We start from the raw sequence: 22066 nt of genomic DNA, 5'->3' as shown, positions 1-22066 counted from the left end.
AGTCCCTTGCAAGCTGTCTGTTCCTGAGCCACCTCTCTGAGCAGAATCAGAGACCCACACAAAGTTTCTTTGTATCTTCATACATAACTCTCCTGTTAGTCAATATTTTAATGATTTATTTTTGTTTTATATGCATCGGTGTTTTGCCTGCATTGCATGTCTGTGTGAGGGTGTTAGATTTATTCCTTTCAAACTGGAGTTACAGTTGTAAGCTGCCATGTGAGTTCTGGAAATTGAACCCCGCTCTTTTTGGAAGAGAAGCCAGTGCTCTTAGCTGCTGAGCCTTCTCTCCGGCCCCTTTCCTGTTAATAATTCTCTCTTTGGAGATTTAAAATTTGAAATGAAACTCAGGCTTCAGTGAGACGGCTCATCTAATTGGGAGAACAAAAGTTATTTTAGTCATTAGGGAGTGGGCAGGGGTCTTCGGGGGAAAAAAAAAATATATATATATATCATTGGCTGGGGCCAGGGAGCCAAGGATGCTTCACATACATAGAGAGGAATGTCAGATATTCCTGGACATGGCCTTATAAGGAGAAGAAGCCCACCCTGGCTGCCAGGCTCCGTGACCTCTTCCGAGGGGCAAGGACGAGGGTGCAGGGCTGCGGGGGCTGGGATATGCAGGCTCCAGGGAGGCGGGGAAGTGATCCTACTCCTGCCCTCTCAGGAGGAGATTTCCTCCAGACCAGCTCGTCTGGTCCCACGGCTCCCTGGCCCCATAAAACACTTTAATTCAGTTTTCTACTCTGGTTTCAGTTAGGTCGTATGGTAGAGAGTTGTCGCTCACGCTGAGGCTAAGGAGTCAGTTTGCATCTTTTATCTGAGAACATAGTATGTACATAGTCAATAATTATTAAACTTTCCTCCGGAAGTTCTCAGATACCCTTTACCCCCAACAGTACCAACTCTCAAAGCTACATTATAACCACAGTATAAAGTATGGGTAGCAATAACTACAGATCTTTTCCACCCCCCACCCCAGTTGTGTTTATACGTGTGTGTGTGTGTGTGTGTGTGTGTGTGTGTGTGTGTGTGTGTGTTTCTGATGATAGACTCTGGACTCCAGTCCTTGGGAGTCTTAGGCAAGAGGATCAAGAGTCCAAGGCCATCCTCAACTACTATATAGCGAGTTTGAGACCAGCCTGGGATACCTGAGACCCCCGCCCAAACAAAGCAAAATAGTTCAAACCTTTGAAGGATCCCTTTTATAACCACTTCCCCTCAATCTCCTGCCACATCTCTAACCTCTGCTAGCCACTAATCTGCTTTCCATATCTAAGGCTTGGTTTGTCTGTTTTTTTAAAAACCACTATGCAGGGCAAATAGTGCATACATGGAGTCCCAGGTACTCAGGAGTGGTAGCCAAGCCAAGCCTGAGCAATATAGTGAGATTCTGTAGAAATCTATATATACCAACAGAATCCTAGCCTTCTCAATATACCTTTTTAGACTTTGCTTTTCCCCACTTAGGAGGATTTTAAGGTTGTACTTTAATTTTTATGGCTACGAAATTCAGATGCACAGATGTCCAGCCTCCCAGCAAAGCCTCTCCTTTGGGTCTCTAGATGCAGCTGATTTACAATCAAGGTCTGCAGCTGGCTCTCTGCGCTCTGTAAAAGGAGTCAGAAAACGTAGGCGAAAGGGTTAACGAAACCTTTAGGAAGAAAGCAGAGCCCAGACCACTGGCAGCTCTCAAGCAGGGCGGGCCTGCAGTTGAGGGGCCCTCTGAGTCTGTATGGGGGACTACTGCCCGCAGAACATGCCTCACGGAGCCAGAATGGGAAGGAGCAAATTCTCTCCCAAAAGCAGCTCAGAATTCTTATTTCTTGCTGCCGAGGAGGTATTCGGTGGTGTGGCTCTTCTGTGGTTTGTTTCCTGACTTCCATCTTGCCCTCACAAGGAAGCTCCACAAATATGTGCAAACGTTTGTAGGCACACAAGAGTTGTTTACTTTTTATTTACTTATTTTAGAAAGAGCACCTTTGTGCCGCCAAGGCTATGCTGGAACTTACATGAGGCCCAAGCTAGCCTCAAACTCATGATCCTCCTGCTTTAGCCTCGGGCTTGTATCCCCACATCTGAAATGAATGTTGTATTTTTGTTTTGTTTTACTTATACCATTTACTGTGGCTCAAACCGAAACCCTAGCACTCAAGAGGTAGAGGCAGAGGGATCAGAAGTTCAAGGTCACCCTCAGCTATCAAACTTGGGTAAGGCCTGAGGTACCTGAGGTCCTGTCTCAAACCACTCCCCACAAAAGAAATTGCAAATATGCAGGGTATGGTGGTGTGTGCCTTTAATCCAAGCACTTGGGAGGCAGAAGTGGATAGATCCGAGTTCCAGGCCAGGAGGCCAGCCCGTAAGAGCCCGGGCAGCCAGGACTATGTACAGACACCCCGTCTCAAAAAGGAAAAGGAAATAATTGCAAGTCTGAGGGTTTTTCACTATTTAAACAATACATTATTAGTTTCTATAATCAAACTCACATAAATTAAGACCTTACATATCTAATACACTTATCTCTGTACAATTGGAAAACTAAATGAACTTCTAAGCCAATAAAATTACAGTACAAAACCAAATGCACTTAGTAAATTGGAAGACCTTTTTCCAAAGCTGACTGCATGTCTAAAGTTTCTAGAGAAAAACATTTTTCAGAGTAGCCATTCTGACATTTATCCTGAGGAACAGTGTATGTTATATACTGGGCATGTCTTTGTGTTTCTGTGATTCCTCATTTTGTAAAATTCTCCAGCAGTGGGAGTCCAGGAACTCCCAAGGGCAGATCTACACAAGGTACAGCCTGCTAAGACTCTCTCCCAAACTAGCTAAAGTTAGGTGGCATATTAGACCTCCAGACGTAACTCCCCCCTTTCTCCTTTATTTACACGGCACCAGAGGATTCTCCAGGGAAGATGGTAACATTCACTGAGCAACCGCAAACTGAAGACCTAAGTCTGTGTTGTTACTGGCAGAGCAAAGAAGGCACGTCCCCCTGAGAGATTCAAGAGGCTTGAGACAGATTGAAAACAAGATTGAACTGTGCCGGGCAGGGGAGCCTTCATACTTACTAGGAAGCCCACAGTCAGCCACCAGAAATTCTGTCTGCAGGAAGCAGAGAGAATCCCAAAAGAGGCATTTTGATCTAGAGGAGGAAGACCGGAAACTTTTTAAAATTTTGTAAATGTGGGGGTTGTGGGGGATAGGGAGATGGCTTAGTAGGTAAACGCACTTGCCACAAGCCTGACACATGTAGGTGGCACATGTGTGCGAGAAAGCACACACACTTGTACACATATGCATGACATACAAATGAATGCAATACATTTTTTCTGAGTTCATGGAGCTGGAGTGGATGGCCCCGTGGGTAGAACACTTTCCTCCCAGGGTTAAGGAACTGAGCGAGAGTCTCTATCAACCACATAAAGTTGGCCAGAGTAGCACACATCTGTAATCCCAATACTCCTACTTGGAGATGGGGGTGGAGACAGGCGGATCCCTAGAAGCCTGTGAGCCAGCTAGCCTTACATTTGCAGCAGCTAACAGGAGACCGTCTCAAACTAGGTGGATAGCAAAGACTGCCACATCTGACTGCCACATGTATGCTGTGGTGTGCACACCATATGCTCACAGACACACAGATCCATGAAGGTGGGGAACGGCCACCTTAGATAGGCCTGTGACAGACCTGGGAAGTACACCGGATCTGATCTGGCTAAACACAGACAAGAGCGCGCGTGTGGGGGTCGGGGGGAGGGGCAGGGTAAAGAAACTGAGTTTTGCTAAAGGAAGTGAAACCCGAACGACTTTGAGTAGAATCACCACGCAATCCAATTATCATCACAAGGAGATCACAGCGGCTTTGGGGGCTCTTTCTCCAGTCTACTAGCTCCCTTCCATTCTCAGGTACTATTTCCCCTAGAGTACTGCCCCCTAACAGGTGTCATGTAAGTTCAGCTGACCCTCAAGTGATACTGAGGTCCCAAGCCCCATGGTGTCAGGCTGTGACTCTATCCTTTTGCTTCCTGTAGCTGTGAGACATATCCTGACCAAAAGCAACTGGCTGGAAGGGTTTACTAAAGTAAGGCTCACACTTCCGGGTCACCCTCCATCACTGAGGGAAGTTGGCAGGAACTCCAACAAGGCAGGAACCTGCAAGCAGGAACTGATGGGGTGCCATGAAGAAACATTTCTTGCTGGCTTGCTCAGACTGTTCATTGGGGTTTGGTTTTGTTTTTAAATTTTTATTTATGTATGGGGTTTGTTTACTAATGAATGAGTGCTCTGTCTGCATGTACACCTGCATGCCAGAAGAGGGCGTCAGATCCCAGTACAGACGGTTGTAAGCCACCACTGGTTGCTGGGAATTGAACTCAGACCTTTGGAAGAACAGCCAATGCACATAACTGCTGAGCCATCTCTCTCTAGGTCCTTGCTTTGTTTTGTTTAAAAGCAAACAAACAAACAAACAAACAAACTCAGGAACACTTGCCCAGGGGTAGTACCACCCACATTGAGCTGGGCCCTCATACTTCAATCAATAATAAAGAAAAATGCCTCACAGACTTGGTTACAGGCCAATCTGACAGAGACATCTTAATTGAGGCTCCATCTTACCAGGCGATTTTATCTTAAGTTGAATATAATAATAATAATAATAATAATAATAATAATAATAATAATAATAATAATAATAATAATAATTTTTCTTTTTTCCAGAGCTGGGGACCGAACCCAGGGCCTTGTGCTTCCTAGGCACGTGCTCTACCACTGAGCTAAATCCCCAACCCCTATTTTTTTAATTAACAAACATGATGACTTTATTTGGAAACATTTACTGGCATAAAATATGGCTGGACTTAGCTTAGCAGTCCATATTTGTGAGCTCAGCACCGAGGAAGCTGGTGCAGGAAGATCTTAAATTTGAGACCAGTCTGTGCTATGTAGATCCTGTCTTTAAAAACAAACACACAGGGTACCCTAGTCAGGGTTCATTGCTGTGAAGGGACAGTATGACCAAGATAACTCGTTAAAAAAAATGAATTGGGGCTGCTTACAGTTTCAGAGATTCAGTCCATTATGATCATGGCGGAAATCATGGCAGTGTCCAGGCAGACACAGCGCTGGAAGAGCTGGGAGTTCTACATCTTAATCCAAAGGCACCAGCAAGAAATCATCTTCTGCAGGCATCCAGGAAGAGGGTCTGTTTTGCACTGTACAGAGCCAGAGCATAGGGGGAGACCTCCAAGCCCACCCCCACAATGACACACCTACTCCAACAAGGCCACACCTCCTAATAGTGTCATTCATATTCAAACCACCACATCCAATTCCCTGTCCCCCATAGGTGGGTTCAAACACATGAGTCTATGGGGACTACACCCAGCCATAGCATAATGGGAAATACATTTAGTCCAACTTCAAAAGTCCCCATAGTCTGTCAAATCTCAAAAACGTCTCTTCTGAGATTCATGCAATCTCTTAACTAGAATCCCCTATAAAGTAAAAAAACAAACTGCATGCTTCCCACATCACAGTACATACATTATCATTCCAGAATGTTATCGTGAGGAAATGCTGGACCAAAGCAAGGCAGAAAACCAGCTGCACAAACCCCAAGCTCTGGGGCTGGGGATTTAGCTCAGTGGTAGAGCACTTACCTAGGAAGCGCAAGGCCCTGGGTTCGGTCCCCAGCTCCGAAAAAAAGAACCAAAAAAAAAAAAAAAAAAAAAAAAACAAACCCCAAGCTCTGCATTGCACGTCCGATGTCAAAACGCTCTTCCGATCTCCAGCTCCTTCCACCTTTTCTGACTGCAAGAAACGTCTTTCTCCTGGGCTGGTTCCACTCCCTGTTAGCAGCTTTCCTCAGCAGATAGCCCATGACCCTGGCATCGCTAGCATCCCAAGACAACTTCAACTTCACAGCTTCTTATATTCAATGTCTGGGATCCACACATGATCCTCTGGGCTCCTCCAAAGGGCTGAGGACACTTCTCCAGCCCTGCCCTCTGTATCACTCTAGGCTCTGGTTGACTCCATTCCACTACTGCTGTTCCTGGCAGTCATCCCATGGTACTGGCATCTCCAGCATGCTAGGTCTTCTGCTGCAACTAGGCTTCACCAATAGCCTTTCATAGGCTTCTTTCATGATGCCAAGCCTCAAATCCTTTGCATGACCCCTTCAGTCCTGGGTCATCAACTGCACCTGAGGCTGTACCTTCACCAATAGCCTTCCTTGAACTCTCACAGTGTCAAACTTAAGCTGCTCTCCATGACCCCTTCATGTCTTCAAAAACCAGTACCACCTGGCTGATTCTTACACAGTACCAAGTCCAGTTGCATCACAAGGTACAGCCTTGGCTATCTCTGGAGCACAGCTTCTTTGTACTTTCAGAAAACGCTGCCCAGATAATTTCACCTCAGGGATGCTGGTCTCTTCTTAATCACCACTAATTCCTTAGCTCCAGCTAACCAGCATCAATTGTCCCAGTAGTTTCCTTCTCCTCTTGACTCTAAAGTCAGAGAGACACATGGCCAAAGCTACTGAGTTCTACTGCTTGCTGGGGCTGGAACATGGCCCCCATCACTATAAGCTCTCTGTTTTCCAACTCCTTTACTGCCTAAGCTTGGCTGCCTTGGAGCTTGCTCTGTAGACCAGCCTTGAACTCAGAGATCTATTTGCCTCTGTCTACTGAGTGTTGGCTTTAAAGGCATGTACCACCATACCTGGACCTGAGCCTTTCTATACCTTTTCACAAGACCTTCATAAGCATGGCCACTATGTCTCAAGATCTGGACCACAGATTTCTGGACTGTAGTTCATTCCAGATATAGTTAAGTTAACAACTGAGAATAGCCATCACAAGCAATCCCTTGTCAATTTGACAGACAATCATGTCTCCTTATATCCAAACAAAAAACAATAACGAGGTCAAAATAATGCCTAGATGTAATGATCCCTTGTTCAACTGCAAACACAAACAATAAGCTTAGCTGGGCAGGATTCTGCCATAATGTCACCACCCCCTTAATCTGTTTATCTCCTTAAATGGAGGATTCAGCTTCACTCCACTTCCTGGTGCTCCTTTAATACTTGAACCATACATTTTGTATTTTTCCTTTCTCGGCCTGCTCCTTTTCATAAAAATGCATTTCGTAAGAGTGAACTTTAGTAACAACACAACAAAATTTATACTAGACTGTTTTGATATTTTTTTTTAAAGATTTATTTATTTATATGAGTACACTGTAGCTGTCTTCATGTACACCAGAAGAGGGCATCAGATCCCATTACAGATGGCTGTGAGCCACCATGTGGTTGCTGGGATTTGAACTCAGGACCTCTGGAAGAGCAGTCAGTGATCTTAACCATTGCGCCATCTCTCCAGCCCTTGAGATTTCCTTTGCTAATGCAGTTATTTTAAATCTCTTCACTTTAGCCTCAGGCAGATTCTTTGGACAAGGGCAAAAAGCAGCCATATTCTTCACAAAAACATCACAAAAACAGTCTCTAGGCCACATATTAACATTCTTCTCCTCTGAAACCTCTTGACCCAAACCCCAAAAGTTCAAATCACCCCCAGCACCAATGTCTTCTATATTCCTTCTAGGATGGTCCATTAAGCCCCACTTAAATATTCTATTGCTTTCCAAATCCAAAATCCCCAAAGTCAACATTCCTCCAAACTAAAGCATGGTCAGGCCTATCCCAGCAATACCCAACTCCTGGTACCAACTTCTGCCTTAGGGTTTTCATTGCTGTGAAGGGACAACATGACCAAGGTAACTCTTGTAAAAGAAAACTTTTAATTGGAGCTGGCTTACAGTTTCAGAGACTTAGTCCATTACCATTATGGTGGGAAGCATGGCAGCATTCAGGCAGACATGGTGCTGGAAGAACCAAGAGTTCTACATCTTGATCCAAAGGCAACAGCAGAAGACTGTCTTCCTCAGTCAGCCAAGAGGAGGTTCTCTTCCATTCTGGGTGGAGCCTTGGCATAGGATGAGACCTACAAGCCCATGGCAACAGTGACATACTTTCTACAAGGCCACACCTACTGTAAAAAGCCCACACCTCGTAATAGTGCTACTTCCTGTGAGCCAAGTGTATTCAAACCACTATACAGAAGCTGGGGAGATGGCTCAGTGCATAAGAGTGCTTGTCATGGGGCTGGGGATGTAGCTCAGTGGTAGAGCGCTTGCCTAGGAAGCGCAAGGCCCTGGGTTCGGTCCCCAGCTCCGGAAAAAAAGAACCAAAAAAAAAAAAAAAAAAAAAAAGAGTGCTTGTCATATGTAGAGGAGTTCTAATCCAGCAATATGGCTGCTCTGGCAAAGGATCACCAACAAAGACCTTCTAGGTCTCTGTGATCCAGCTGGAATACAGACACACCCTCATTACACATCCTTAATCCTTAACAATGAACTAAAGTTAGTTTGTAGAAGGAAGCAGCCATGACATCTAATTGAATGTGACATCTAATTGAATGACAGACAAAGTGACAAATCAGAAAAGATTTGACAGAGTGAGTCAGAGAAAGGATATCCCCGGTTGTCATGAGAACAGCACAGGAAAGAAACCTTTTAGGAACAGTGTAGGGAGAGTCAGTTGGGAGTCAGTGGAGTGAGTGCAGTGCAGTGGAGTTGTGTTCCTTTGTGAGTTTATGCAGGTCAGTGCAGGTCAGCAGAGGCAGTTGAAGCCAGAGAATAAGGAGTCAGAAGAGTACAACAAGTCGCTAGGGTTAGTTTGAGGCCAAGTAGAGCTATTCAGGAAGAAGCCAGGAGAAACCAGATTGAATCAGTCAGCTTAGAGGAGTTTGAGGCAGAATTGCTGAGTTGAACCAGCAAGCCAGAGTTTCGAAGGAGCTAGAAGAGTGAGATTACTCAGTAGTAAGCCTCTGGAACAATTACCTCTGGTAGATAAAAGTTAACATTTATGGTTGTGAACAATCTAGCACCCAAATTCAAATCCCTAGCACTCATGTAAAAGCTCAACATAATCACATCTGCCTCCAACCCAAGTGTGGGGAGGGAGAGAGAAGAGGATCCTGGGAGCTTGATGACCATCCGGCATGGCAGAAATGGCAACGTCAGATGTGCATATGCTCGCACACACACAGACACACACAAGACAGAGGGGTCAAATAACTGATAAAACACTAGATCTCCTCTGACCTCTATATATGAGCATACACTCAAGTGTATACACACATGGAGAGGGACTGGGGTAAGGGTAGGGGGAAACAAAGACTCTAAGGCAGAGGTGTAAAATAATTGAGGAAAAACACTAGATCTCCTCTAACTTCTGTATATATGAGCATGCACTCATGTGCGAGCACATGCATGCACACACACACACACACACACACACACACAAATAAAAAAAATAAAAATAGAAGTTACACCTAATCTCAGCACTTAGGAGGCAGACGCAGGTGGAATTCAGTGAAAACCAAGCCCAGCCTGCTCTAGTGAGATCTCATCTTAAAAGAATTATTTTGAAGTGTGGTCAATACCAAGTATATATTATTTTAATACCATCACATTAAAATGTGAATCAACATTTTGTCTATATGAAAATTTTATGTATGTGAGTCAGAGTCTTACTATATAGTAGCCATATCTGGTCTAGAACTCTCTGTAGACCAGGCTGGCCTTAAACTTGGAGTTACCCTTCTACCTGTGTCTCCCAAGGACCAGGATACAGGCATGTGCCACCATACCTAGGTAAAGCTATTCATTATGTCTTTCATTTTATCCCACTGGAAAATGAAATAGTCTAACATGCCAGTTGGTGTTTCTGTCTTTCAAACTCTGGGTATCTGAATCTACCATGCCCCAAACAGTTATTCTAAGCAGTGATGGGCTTCCTCTAGCCACACGCTTTAGAACCAGGCACATGTAAGGCTGTGTGTAAAATGAGATAAAACATTACTGGAGACTTCTGGGTCATGATAGATACGGTTTTTCATTTTCTCCAGCCCTGCTTTCAGCCTCCCCCCTTTTCAGATTTATTTACTGTGTGTTTGAGTGCTTTACCTGCAGGTGTGTGTGTATATATATAGCGTGTACACGCCTTGTGTCTGAGGAGGTCAGAAGAAGGCATCAGATGTCCTGAAACTGGATATTGTGAACGATCATGTTCACAATGGTGAACTAAACCTGGGTCCTCTGCAAAAGCAGCAGTTACTCTCAATCCCTGAGCCATCTCTCCAGCCCCTTTTCATATTCATAGGAATGTTTTTCTTTCGGGGCTATGGGTGTTTTGCCTGCATGTAAGCATGCCTGAGGCTGGCAGAGGTCAGAAGATGCCCCCCGGAATTGGAGCTACAAACAGTTGTGAGCTGCCATGAGGGTACTGGGAACCCAACCCAGCCCTGCCACCCCCAGAGGAGCATCAAGCGTTCTTAACCACTGAGCAATCTCTCTAGCCCCTGAAATAGTTGTTTCTAAGAATGGATCAGTTGCTGCAGACGTTGACTGATGCAAGCTTAGGTCAGCCTCATTCTATTTGTAAGGCCCTTTGGCAGAAGTGCCAGCTCAGTTCCAGAAACTCCCCTGGCAGACCTGGGGACAGTGGATATGGCTCCCATCTCTGCTTCCCCTGCACCCTTTGACTTTGGACTGGTTGTTTAATCTCCACTCCACTTTCTTCATCCAGAGCAAAGGTCAGCAAACTCATCAAAGCAGGTCAGACCGTAAACTGTTTAAGCTGTATGGATCCTATGGCTCTCCGTCACAGCGACTCAGCCTTGCCCCTGTGGCATGAGAACGGCCATCGGCAACGTGTGAGCCTATGTACCTGGCGGCGTGCCAAGAAAGCTTCACTTTTGAAAACAGCCAGATATGGTCCGATGTCTATAGCCTGCCAACCCCCGATCAGATGACCCACCCTCCCCAAGCCCCCTGCAAATGGAAGAATGTGGAGGACTTTACGGTTGACTGTTCAGTGTCTATCACACTCCAGCTGATAGTGTAAGCCAAACAAACATGTCCATCCCCCGGGTACACTTAAGCCTGTGTGTGAAAGATGTGAGGAGATGATTACCAGAGCTCCTGGGAAGATAGTATTCATGCTGCCATGGGAAGTTGACCTCTCTCCAACGACAAGCATGGGCAGGAAGCTGAAAGGATTAGCAGGGGCTGACACACTATCAGCCTCGGGGCACTTTGATCACAAGGCTGGGAGAAAGGAATCTCCCCGGACCTCTTTTTTTTTTTTTTTTTTTTTTTTAATGTGAACTAGGAAAGCTTCCATCTTCCTTTATTAACTTGGAATTGGGTCATGTGTTACTTCAGCTAACAGGATCCCTGGTGGAAACCTCGTTGGAAGAGTAGTTATGAGATCCGCTAGGAAGGCGTGTGTCCGTGGCCTGCTAATTGAAAGGCTTGCCATTGAAGTAATCAGCCGGCACACGCCCCTGCCACGTGCATTCCAACGGAATGGAGGCCTTTCATCCCTCTTCCCTAATTTTTTTTTTAATTGCGAATTCTTGGTTCCCTTCGCTTGAAATCCCCAAGCTACACAAGACGTAACTTAGAAATAACTTGGTTTTCTTAGAAAATGAAGAAAACCATCAGGAAACAGAGCCACAAGTCTCTCCCTTTTGCCTCTCCTTTTCTTTGTTCCCTCCCTTTCACTTCCTCCCCCACACACTGGCCTCCAGCTCACAGCAGAGTCTCTTACCTCAGCCTCCTGGGTGCTGGGATTACAGGCCTAAGCCACTACATCCAAGTTCGAATATCAGATTTCTTCCAGCATAATGTTGGCTCTCTCAAGGATTCTTTTCCCTCTCTCCCATTGTGGATGACATCATGGAAAGAGTGTGTCAGAGCTAGCCAGACAGGAAGCCTGAGAGACAGGCCCAGGCATGTACCTTTATAAAAACACTCTCTTGAGAGCCCAACCGGGGTATCACAGGAGCCCACATACATTCCTTCCCGAGTGCTACATCCCCCAACCCCAGAGGCAAGGTTCTACCTCCTGTAGACATGGCCACATCTTAAAATCACCATGCTAAGGACTAAACCCCCAACATGTGAATGCTTAAGGAACAAACAGAATCCAAACTCCAAGAGACTGAGGTGGTTTATTAAGCTAAACAGTTTAGATAGGTCAGTATGTCTTATGTCTATAACCACAGCCCTTGCAAGGCTGAGGCAGGAGAATGGCTACACCTCTAAAGCCAGCCTGGTCTATATAGCAAGTATCAGGCTAGCTGGATCTATAACTCTGTCTTTTAAAATAATAATAATAATAATAATAATAATAATAATAATAATAATAATAATAATAAAAACATGCTAAGTATAAAGTCAAAATACATAGCCCCACCAAAGAGGTTTAGCAGGAAAAAAACAGTATTTTTTTTCTATTTCTTTTCTTTTTTCTTTTCTCTTTCTATGATGACCTAGATACATGGCGATTGAAAATTTGCAAAAAAAAAAAAAAAAAAGGAAAGGAATCCAGCCTGATATTTCATAACTTGCACTGCCTACAACCACCCTATCTGTAACCGGGGATGGATAACAAACCACAGCTCCAATTTGTCTAAATCTACATGGTATCCACAAGCTGTACCCAGGTGGGGCGTCAGCGATGCCTGCCGGGGTTGGTGACCTCTATCACCGATGTTTCCAAGAAGTTCAGGCTGCTTGCCTAAAACATGGAATAAAGGCTCAGAGGAGTCTGGAGTCACATCCAGGACTATAGGACTCTAAAGGCATTTTAGAAAGCTCCTCTCAGAGCAGAGAGAAGCAAGAACCTGCCAGCTGCTGTTTTCACAGCGCCGCTGGCCTCAGAGCACAGTTCAAGGGTTGGACAGGGTGTGGTCATCTAGAGAGGCACGTGCTGAACCTTGAGCAGGCAAAGTGACAAGCCATGCAGCCCGTGAGACTGCAGGATGAGAGCGGGGATCAGGGCACAGGACCTGTGTCACTCACTAGCCTTGGTCCCCACAGAGGGGTGATGCCAGGCTGGTTCACCCATGTCTGATTAACAACAGAACGGGGGCTCTTCGGTGGAATCCTACTTTCTGACCCACTTTTCTTCTTTCCCACAAGCTCACTCTCTCTCCCCTTCCTCCATTTTGACACTTTTAAGCTTACAGTTCTTGCCTTTATCAGATGTGTCTTGGGCTTGCCACACAGGGTTAGGAAGCTCAAATAAGTCGTCCAGGTACCCAGCTAGTGTTTAGGAGAACGGTCCTAAGCAGGATGCAGAAATAAACTTCTCCCACTTTGGATTGATTCAATCCCGGTGTTTTTTCCACATTAAAGAACCGTGAGCGGCATGCTTCGTTACTAGCCTTGCTGCTCTGAGAGTCTGTTGACTTGGTTCATCGTCTGTTGACTTGGTTCATCGCTGTGGACAGAAAATTCTCTTCTTTTCTATATTGTTCACCATCTCTCCTTTGGGATTTTTTTTTTTTTTTGATAGAGTCTCAAGTAGCCTGAGCTGGCCTCAAACTTGCTATGTAGTGAGAGGGACCTCAAACCTCTAACCTCCTGTTTCTGCTTCCCAAGTGCTGACATTATAGACGTACGCCGCCATTCCTGGTTTATGTGGTACTGGGAATCAAACCTCGTGCATGCTTGGTCAGCGCTCTTCCAATGGAGCTTCACCCATAACCCCTATAATACATTCTTCTGGTTGGGTCTACCGTGAGTCCAGCCTGTTTCATTCCTCTTAAAAATGATTTCCTAAACAAACAGGGTGGGCTATTCTCACCATGACAGACCTACAGACATTTTCATGAAAAAAAAAAAAAAGAAAACAACCAACAACAATATTCTATCGTTTGGCTTTTTTTTTTTTAAAATAACTGCTCATTTACCATGTATATGTGTGAGCCTGTCGGGGGTTATGTGCACCAACCACATGTGTGCAGTGCCCATGAAGGCCAGAAGAGGGCTTCAGATCCAGTAGAACTGGAGTTGCAAGCCACCAAGAGCCACTAACACCGTGGGTGCCGGGAATCTAATGTACACCCTCTGCAAAGGCAGCAAAGTGTTCTCAACGGCTGCGCCACCCCTCCATCCCCAAGATTTCTTTTTTAAAAATAGCTGTTTACAAAATGGTTCCTGCAAGCAGCCATTGCCGATTGCCAATTTGCTCTCTCTGCACCTGGGAGTGCATTTGACCGTTAAGCAATTCTGTCCTGGGGCCGCTGAAATGCCCAGTGGAACCACAAGCACTCCTTCAGACTTCCTGTTTCCCAAGAGCAGGCAACAGGGGTGGCGATTACAGCTCCAGCAGGCCTGGGGCAGGGAGGCCCACGTGTCCTGTGTGGTTTCTATCTGCAGGCTCCGTGCAGATGGTGAGGCTGTTCCCACAGCAAATCTGCCACCAAAGGGATAGGAAATCTTGGCAGGAAGCTCTCAAGCACCGGGGGAGAGTCTCCCAGTGACCTTGGCCTCCACCCAACCCTTTCTCACTACTGAATGAGGAAAGCATCTTGAACAGATTCTGCCAAGACTGATGGGACTTGGGCTTTCTGAGCACTGGAATGTTAGGTGAAAGCAAGCAGACACATGTTAACAGCTAGACACAAAACAGTTTCCATGCAATTTAATCACAACAAGGAAGCCCTCTTCCTGGAGGCTCCCAGCCATGCAAGAGACCAGCTTTCCTGGGTGTGTTCGCTGAAGGCATTAACTTTCTCTGGCAAGATCTTACGGTTAACCAAGATTTCCATGGAGTGAGCAGTCCTTGGCAGAAGAAAAACAGAAGCAAGACCACAAAATATTGAAAAGACTCATGAGGCTGGCGTGGAGCTAATAATCACTTGCACAAATGGGCGGAACTGGTCTCAATGGGGCCCAGAAGCAATGGATGCAGTCCCTGATTTAGGGGTAGATGATGTGGCACCGCGGGGTCCACACAGGCAAGGAAAAATATCAGCGGTCTACTCTTTTCCATCTCCAAGGCCACCCTCAGGATAGCTGCTCGTTGGTCTTCGCCTCCAGACCAGACCTCCCTCAGCCACTGGAGATGTCTCGGGAAGTCCGACCCACTTAGAGCGGGAGCTGTAGCTTAGGTGCTAAACTGTTTTCCCACCGCTCCCAGAGCCCAGGGTTTGAACCTCAGCCCTGTACATGAGAAACGCATAGTCTCTCAGGCTGCATGGGAACTCCCTATGGAGCTGAGAATGGTGTCAAACTCCTGATCTCCCTTCTTCTAACTTCTGAGTGTTGTGATCTCACGCATGTGCCCCCATAAATGGGTGAAACTGCTAAGGTGTCCTTCAGTCTGTTCCCATCTGGACCCTTCCAGACGGAAAATCTCACCTCAGGTTCACCCTCAGGCTACAGGGAGCGTCCCAGAGGCACTGGCATCCTTTCAGGTCTGTTGCTGCCTCTGTGTTTCTCTTTCCCTTGTGCCTCCTGAACACCATCGCAGACCTCCAGTTTGATGTCACCTCACTGTCTCGATCCTGCTCCACTGAGAGGTTTTTCTGAAGTTCCTAGTTAAAATTTCCAGATTCCTGAAGACAGATAAACAATACCCTGCTGCGGCTTAGCACCCGCCCCGGCTTGTGCAGAACAAACCCGCTCTCTTTCCCAGACGCCGGCCTGTCTCCCCTATTCACTCTCAGTCAATCAATGTTTTGCCACTCATACCTTTATTTATCTTGCTGGGGGAGGGGATCGTGCCCACCTGGGGCTTTCAAGTGGGGGTCAGAGGCTAACTCACAGGAGTTCTCTCCGCCCACCCTGTGGCTTTTTCCGGGATCGAATTCACATTGTCAGGTTTGGTGGTGAGGGACTTTACCCGCTGAACGTTGAATTTTAAAAACACATCAGAATAATCTTAAACAGCCCCTCTCATTAGAACGGTGGGTGTAGCGGAGTGTGTGTGTGGAGGGGTGGGGAGGGTATTTCTTTGTTTTTTTTGGAAAACCAACTGATAGTCCTATGGAATGAAGTAAGAAAACACAAGAGCCAATCATAATATCTTCCTTTCCACTTGTGCATTAAATTATGCATGCTGTATTTTACAAATATAATACTTTGACTAGGCTGGGCAGTGGGACTAGTTCACGCCTCTAATCCCAGTACTTGGGAGGCAGAGGCAGGCAGACCTGTTCATTCCAGGCCATCCTGACCTACAAAGCAAGTTTCCAGGACAGTCAGAGCTACACAGAGAAATTCTGTCTCAAAGAACTAAAAAGAAAATATATACTATAACTGGTGTCTTGGATAGGGTTTTTCCTGATGTGAACAGACGCCATGACCTAGGCACGTCTTATAAAAGACAACATTTAATTGGGGCTGACTTACAGGTCCAGAGGTTCAGTTCATTATCATCAAGGTGGGAGCAGGGCAGCAGTCAGGCAGGCATGGTGCAGGAGGAGCTGAGAGTTCTACATCTTCATCTGAAAGCTGCTAGGGGAAGACTGGCTTCCAGGCAGCTAGGGTGAGGATCTTAAGCCCATACCCACAGTGCCATACCTATTCCAACAAGGCCACACCTACTCCAACAGGGCCACACCTTCTAATAGTGTCACTCCCTGGGCTGAGCACACACAAATCATCACAACTGGGATAGTGGTACCTGATCCAAAGAAATCCATCATAACCCACAGGCTTAGGAGTCTTATGTGCTGTCTTTATGGCAGGGTCTCGTGTACTCTAGACTGACCTCCAACACATTATGTGACAAGACTGGCCTTGAACTCCTGATTCTCCTGTGTCTACCCCTGAAAGGCTGAGGTTTCAGGCCCACTGTGCCCTGTCTTCCCAAGAAGACATAGTGACTCCAGAGAATGACTCCAGTGTTGCCTTTCTCAGTAGATTTTGCCCAATTTCCAAAGTGTCTCAACTTCATTCCATTATATCTCTTACTATAACAAATGCATGCTTTTGGTCTTATAATTTAGATTTTATTTTATTGTTTATAGACAGGTGGCTCTGTCTAGCCGAAGCTGGCCTCAAACTAGTGACCCTGCTTAGGGTTTCTGGTGTCTCAGGTCACAAGAGAGTGCCCCTGTTTAGATGTGTATACAAGTCGCCCTTTTTTTCAACATTTTTGAAGCTTGCTGAGAGCAGATATCATATCTCATTATCTCTGGAAGCCTAACATTGCTCCACACAGCAAACAGACATTAACTGAACGCACATTCAACATTATCGCGCACAAGCACCAAGACTGATGTTGGTGTTTGTTTTTGAGATGAGGTCATGCTGCACAGCACAGGACAGCCTTGACCCATGATCCTCTTGCCTCCACCTCCCACATGCTAGGGTTATAAGTGTGCAACCCCATTCCCAACTTTAAGACTACTCTAAGGGGCCGGAGAGATGGCTTGGTAGCTAAGAGCACTAGCTGCTTTTCTAGAGTCCCAGCATCTGCATGGCATCTCACAACTATCCGTAACTCCACTTCCAGGGCAATCTAACATTATTTTCTGGCCTCCACTGGCACCAGGCACACACATGGTGCACAGACATACATGTAGGAAAAACAGTCATACAAATAAGATTTAAGAAATATATTTTTAAAATTTGATCTTAGTATAACTTGATTCTATTTTTGGAGACAAGGTCTCACTAGCTGACCTCAAACATTCCTCTGCCTCCCGAGTGCTGGGATTATGGGTGTGCACTACCAAGTTCTGTTATAATTTGCTATTTAGAAAATGTATTCTCCATAGAGTGTAGTGGTTATTAATAAAGAATCCTGGAAGGCTTTTCAGAGAAGGAAGTGTCCTGAATAACTTCTAGGTTCCAGTCCATGATAGATAGATAGATAGATAGATAGATAGATAGATAGATAGATAGATAGATAGATGATAGATAGGTGATAGGCAGGTGAGCAGATAGATAAATAGATAGATAGATGATAGATAGATAGATAGATAGATAGATAGATAGATAGATAGATGATAGATAGGTGATAGGCAGGTGAGCAGATAGATAAATAGATAGATAGATGATAGATAGATGAATAGATAGATGATAGATAGATAGATAGATAGATAGATAGATAGATAGATAGATAGATAGATAGATTGATTTATCCTGATAATGTGATTACCACAAGATGGCAGAATAACATTGCAGTCCAACGTTCTTGCAGCCCATTCCCAGACACCACAGGTATCAGTTAGACATCCTCTGAGAATAGAAAGTGCCCACAAAGAAATGTCAACAGATTATCTGCTCTGTGTCTGCTGTTCTCTCTGCAAAAGGTGTTGGACATCAGGCAGCACCTACCTCCTGAGCATGTGATGGGGGACTGGATCTCTTGCAGAAGGGCAGAAGACAGCTGTACTGGGAGAATCACGTGAGCCCTGGAGAGAGACCAGCCTTGAGAATGTAGATAGAGGCTATCTCAAAACAGAAGCAAGAAAGGACCAGACCTGCCTTGGGGTGAGCACTGGTGGGCAGCCCCAGTGCCTGTCATAGTCCCTGGTGAACCAGAGGAAGGCAGCTTTGGGGATCATTTGCATGGAGTACCCCATGTTTCTCTGTGACCTGCCAATCCCACAGTGTGTCTTGGGGTGCCCGTGTCTGGGACTTATCAAACAGTGACAGAACAAAGTAGATGGTATCCCCGGGAACCACAGTGGTTGGCTTTAGGTTTTGGGGGCCTGGTCAAGGTGATTTGGGGTGATTTGGGGTATAGTCTCATCGCATGGCCCAGTGTGGCCTTGAACCTCAGTCACAGGGTTAATGACAGAGGCCACCACTGCTGGAGGGAGTGCTTTTGAGAAGAATAAGTCCTGTGAAGAGCCAAACTTGCTGCCTTTGCGCGTCCTCCCTTCACGGACAGAACCTGTAACAAGGAGGTTCTGATGGACCTATGGAGAGAAATATCAGAGAGGCAAGTACCCCCTTTCCTGGGGACAGTGGACAAGCACTGTCCCAACTCCACAGGATGATTTCATTCAGTGGAGACTCACTTACTCTAAGAACCCACACATTTAATCTTTACAACAATGCCTTGAGTTAAGCAACTTATTTGTTTGAGAAAGGGCTTGTCTTTGTAGACCAGGCTGGCCCCCAGATCTTCATGTAGCCCAGGCTATGTGAATATTTTAGTTCCCATTATTTACCACCACCCCCCAAGTTTCTACATAAAGCCTCCTCAGCTTAGAAGTTACCCCCAAAGAAGGTGCCAAGAAAAGTGGTGGGCTTCTAATCTCCAATAGGTTGTCCAGACACAAGGACCTGAGTTCAATTCCCTAGGACCATATATAAAACAAAACAAGGCATGAGACCCTGTGCTTGTGATCGGGGCTCTGGGGAGGCGAGACAGGAGAATGTCTGAGATTCCTCAGCCTTTCAGCCCAGTCATCTTTGCACACCCCAAGCCAAGCAGAGACCTTGTTTTAAAAAACAAGGTAGAGAGCACCTGAGGAAGAATGGCCCATAAGGTTGTCCTCTGACCTCCACAAGTACTCAGACACATGCACATACACACATGTGCCCATGTATATACACGTGTGCACACACATGTGAATGTACACATATACATATGCTTGCGTATGCATACATAAACAACACATGCATACACACATGTGCACATATACATAGATACACACATACACACATACACAACACACACACACACACGTGTGCACACAAGGAGAGGGGGAGACACACATATGCAGAAAGAGAGAGGGGGCATTGATTGTATGTGGACTTGCCCTGCAGATGCAGACTTCAGGGTTAATAAGTTCCCAAGCATGTCGACCCCAGGGGGCTTGCAACTGCTAAGCACATGTTATCCCTCCTGGTGGTATAGCAGGACTCAGAACACACTGTACAATGGGAAATCAGCCTCCTAGGAAGCCCTGGAGGCTGGAGATCATTCATGAGAGGGCAGGGAAGCTCAGCTAGGAGATGGATGAGTGAGCCCCTGCACATGGTCCCCATACTCTGCCAAGTGCCACACACTTGGAGAGCATCTAGTTGACCCCATCCCTCTGCAGAAGGCTCATAGACAGAAAGGCCTTCTGCCTGGAGCAGCTGACTCTCTTTGGTTTGCAGCTTCTGGCACCAACTTATCTTACTATGATAAAAAAGGAATTTTGCAATAAAATTTCTTGGCAATGGTTCAGTGAAGAATTTTCTTATTATCATTTTAAAAGCTGTGAGGGGTGGAGCTGGAGAGATAGCTAAGTGGTAATCTTCCAGAGGGCAGGCATTTGATTCCCACAGCCACACTGGGTGAGTCACAGGATTCCAGCTGTAATTCCAGCTCCATGAAATCCTCTTCTGGCCTCTATGGCCATCTGCACCCATATGTACATTCATACACATAGCTACACACACACACACACACACACACACACACACACACACACACACATTCATATACAAAATAAATCGGATGACGATGGATCCCCAGCACCCACATTAAAAAGAGCTAAGTGTGGTGCTGGGGAGGCAGAGACAGGGGATATTTGGAGCTTGCTAATCACCAGCCTAGTAGAAAACTGAGCTCCAGGTTCAGTGAGAGACCATCTCATAAAAGCCGCACAAGATAGCCAATAGCATTGCCAAAGCTCTAAAAGAGACCATGTCTCAAAAAACTAAGGAGGGTTGTAATAAAGGAGACAGCTAAGGTGTGCTTTCATGCATGCATGTATGCATGTACACACACACACACACACACACACACACACACACACACACACACACACACACCAGGGCTGGGGATACAACTCAAGAGAGTGCTTGCCTAGCACACACAAAGTCCTATGTTGATTCCCAACAACACATAAATGGACTGTGGCAGCACATACATGTAATCCCTGTACCGAAGAAGACAGAGGCAGGGGGATCAGAAGTTTAGGGTCATCCACTGCTACATAGACATCTTGAGTTCTGGGTACAAGACATCCTATCTCTGCAAACAAAACAACTAGAAGATTATTAGAGTATTGTTAGTATGTGGTAACTTGTTGACACACAGGTTGTCATTTGATAGCAGGCGATTTGAGATGTTTTGAACCATTCAAAGGCCCCTGAGACCATTAGCACAATCAAGATAGTGTATGTGTCTATCCCCTGGAATGTCCCCGTCTCTCCTATGTAGTCCGCTCCAGTTTCCACCCAAGCAGACATTGGTGTTTCCATCATTTTCTAGAGCAGAATAGAAATGGAATTCAACAATACTGTGTAGCCCTTTGTTTGAATTCTTCCACTCAGCATAGTTACATTGAGACTCTTCTACATTGTTGCATGTGTCCCACTAGCTGGTCTGTATTACTAAGTAACTTTTCCATTGTGGGGATGTTCCAGGGTTGATTCCTCTGCCTGTCTCTGGACTGTCTCTTTCTCTGGAACAACTACCTGGCATTGGGTGGATTGAGCATATGGTGGACATGCTTAACCACCCATGCTAAACAATTATACCTTTAAAAGGTGTTTGCACAATTCTTTTGTTCCAGTGGAACAGAGTTCTTCCATATTTTGTCAGTCTGCTTTAATTTAATTAACCTCAGTGAGGGTGTAGTAGTAACCCATTGGTTTTAGTTTGCATTTGGTTTAATTATGTCTAAGCTTGGATATTCTGTTTTGTCTTATTTGCCATCTATATATCTTTTGGGGGCAGTAATTTGAGGGAGTGTTTTACTGTATAGACTAGCCTAACCTATGCTAATCTTCCTCCCTTGGCCTCTCAAGTGCTAGGTCACAGGCATGCAGTGCCATGCCTAGCTATCTGCCGTCTGTTTACCTTCTATGGTGAAGTATTTGCTCAAATCTCCACCTGTTATAAATTGGATAAATAAAAAAGCCCAGCTTATCAGGGCTGGAGAAAATGGTTCAGCAGTCAGGAGCATTCCGTTCTTACAGAGACCCAGGTTCATATGCAACTGGAAATCATTAGACAAAAATGTAAGGGAAGTGGGGTTTATAGGGCCTTCTGAATGATCTTTGCGATCTGCCAATAAGCATAAAACTAGTCTGAAATGAGAATCTTTTTTTTTTTTTTTTTTTTTTTTTTGAAGCTGGGGACCGAACCCAGGGCCTTGTGCTTGCTAGGCAAGCGCTCTACCACTGAGCTAAATCCCCAACCCCATGAGAATCTTTTTTTAAAAAAAAAATCAAGTAGTCA

General features: G+C 45.5%; 2 long non-coding RNA genes across 2 annotated transcripts in view; one reads left to right on the top strand and one right to left on the bottom strand.

The window, feature by feature from the left end:
* LOC134482693 (uncharacterized) overlaps window positions 1-22066 on the top strand; it is an 85385-nt gene that overhangs the window by 40951 nt on the left and 22368 nt on the right. The window lies entirely within an intron of this gene.
* LOC134482699 (uncharacterized) overlaps window positions 4707-22066 on the bottom strand; it is a 27445-nt gene continuing 10085 nt past the window's right edge. The window contains exons 1-2 of the long non-coding RNA XR_010059138.1: window positions 11684-22066; window positions 4707-8009 (exon numbers count right to left, since the gene is read on the bottom strand). The exon at window positions 11684-22066 is cut by the window's right edge and continues 10085 nt beyond it. This is a non-coding gene — a long non-coding RNA (uncharacterized LOC134482699). The remainder of the gene's footprint in view (window positions 8010-11683) is intronic.

This window comes from Rattus norvegicus, chromosome 1, assembly GCF_036323735.1.
Source record: "Rattus norvegicus strain BN/NHsdMcwi chromosome 1, GRCr8, whole genome shotgun sequence".
NCBI classification, from domain to species: domain Eukaryota; kingdom Metazoa; phylum Chordata; class Mammalia; order Rodentia; family Muridae; genus Rattus; species Rattus norvegicus.
Note: the sequence above shows the minus strand (reverse complement) of the source record. Positions and strands in the feature narration are given on the sequence as shown.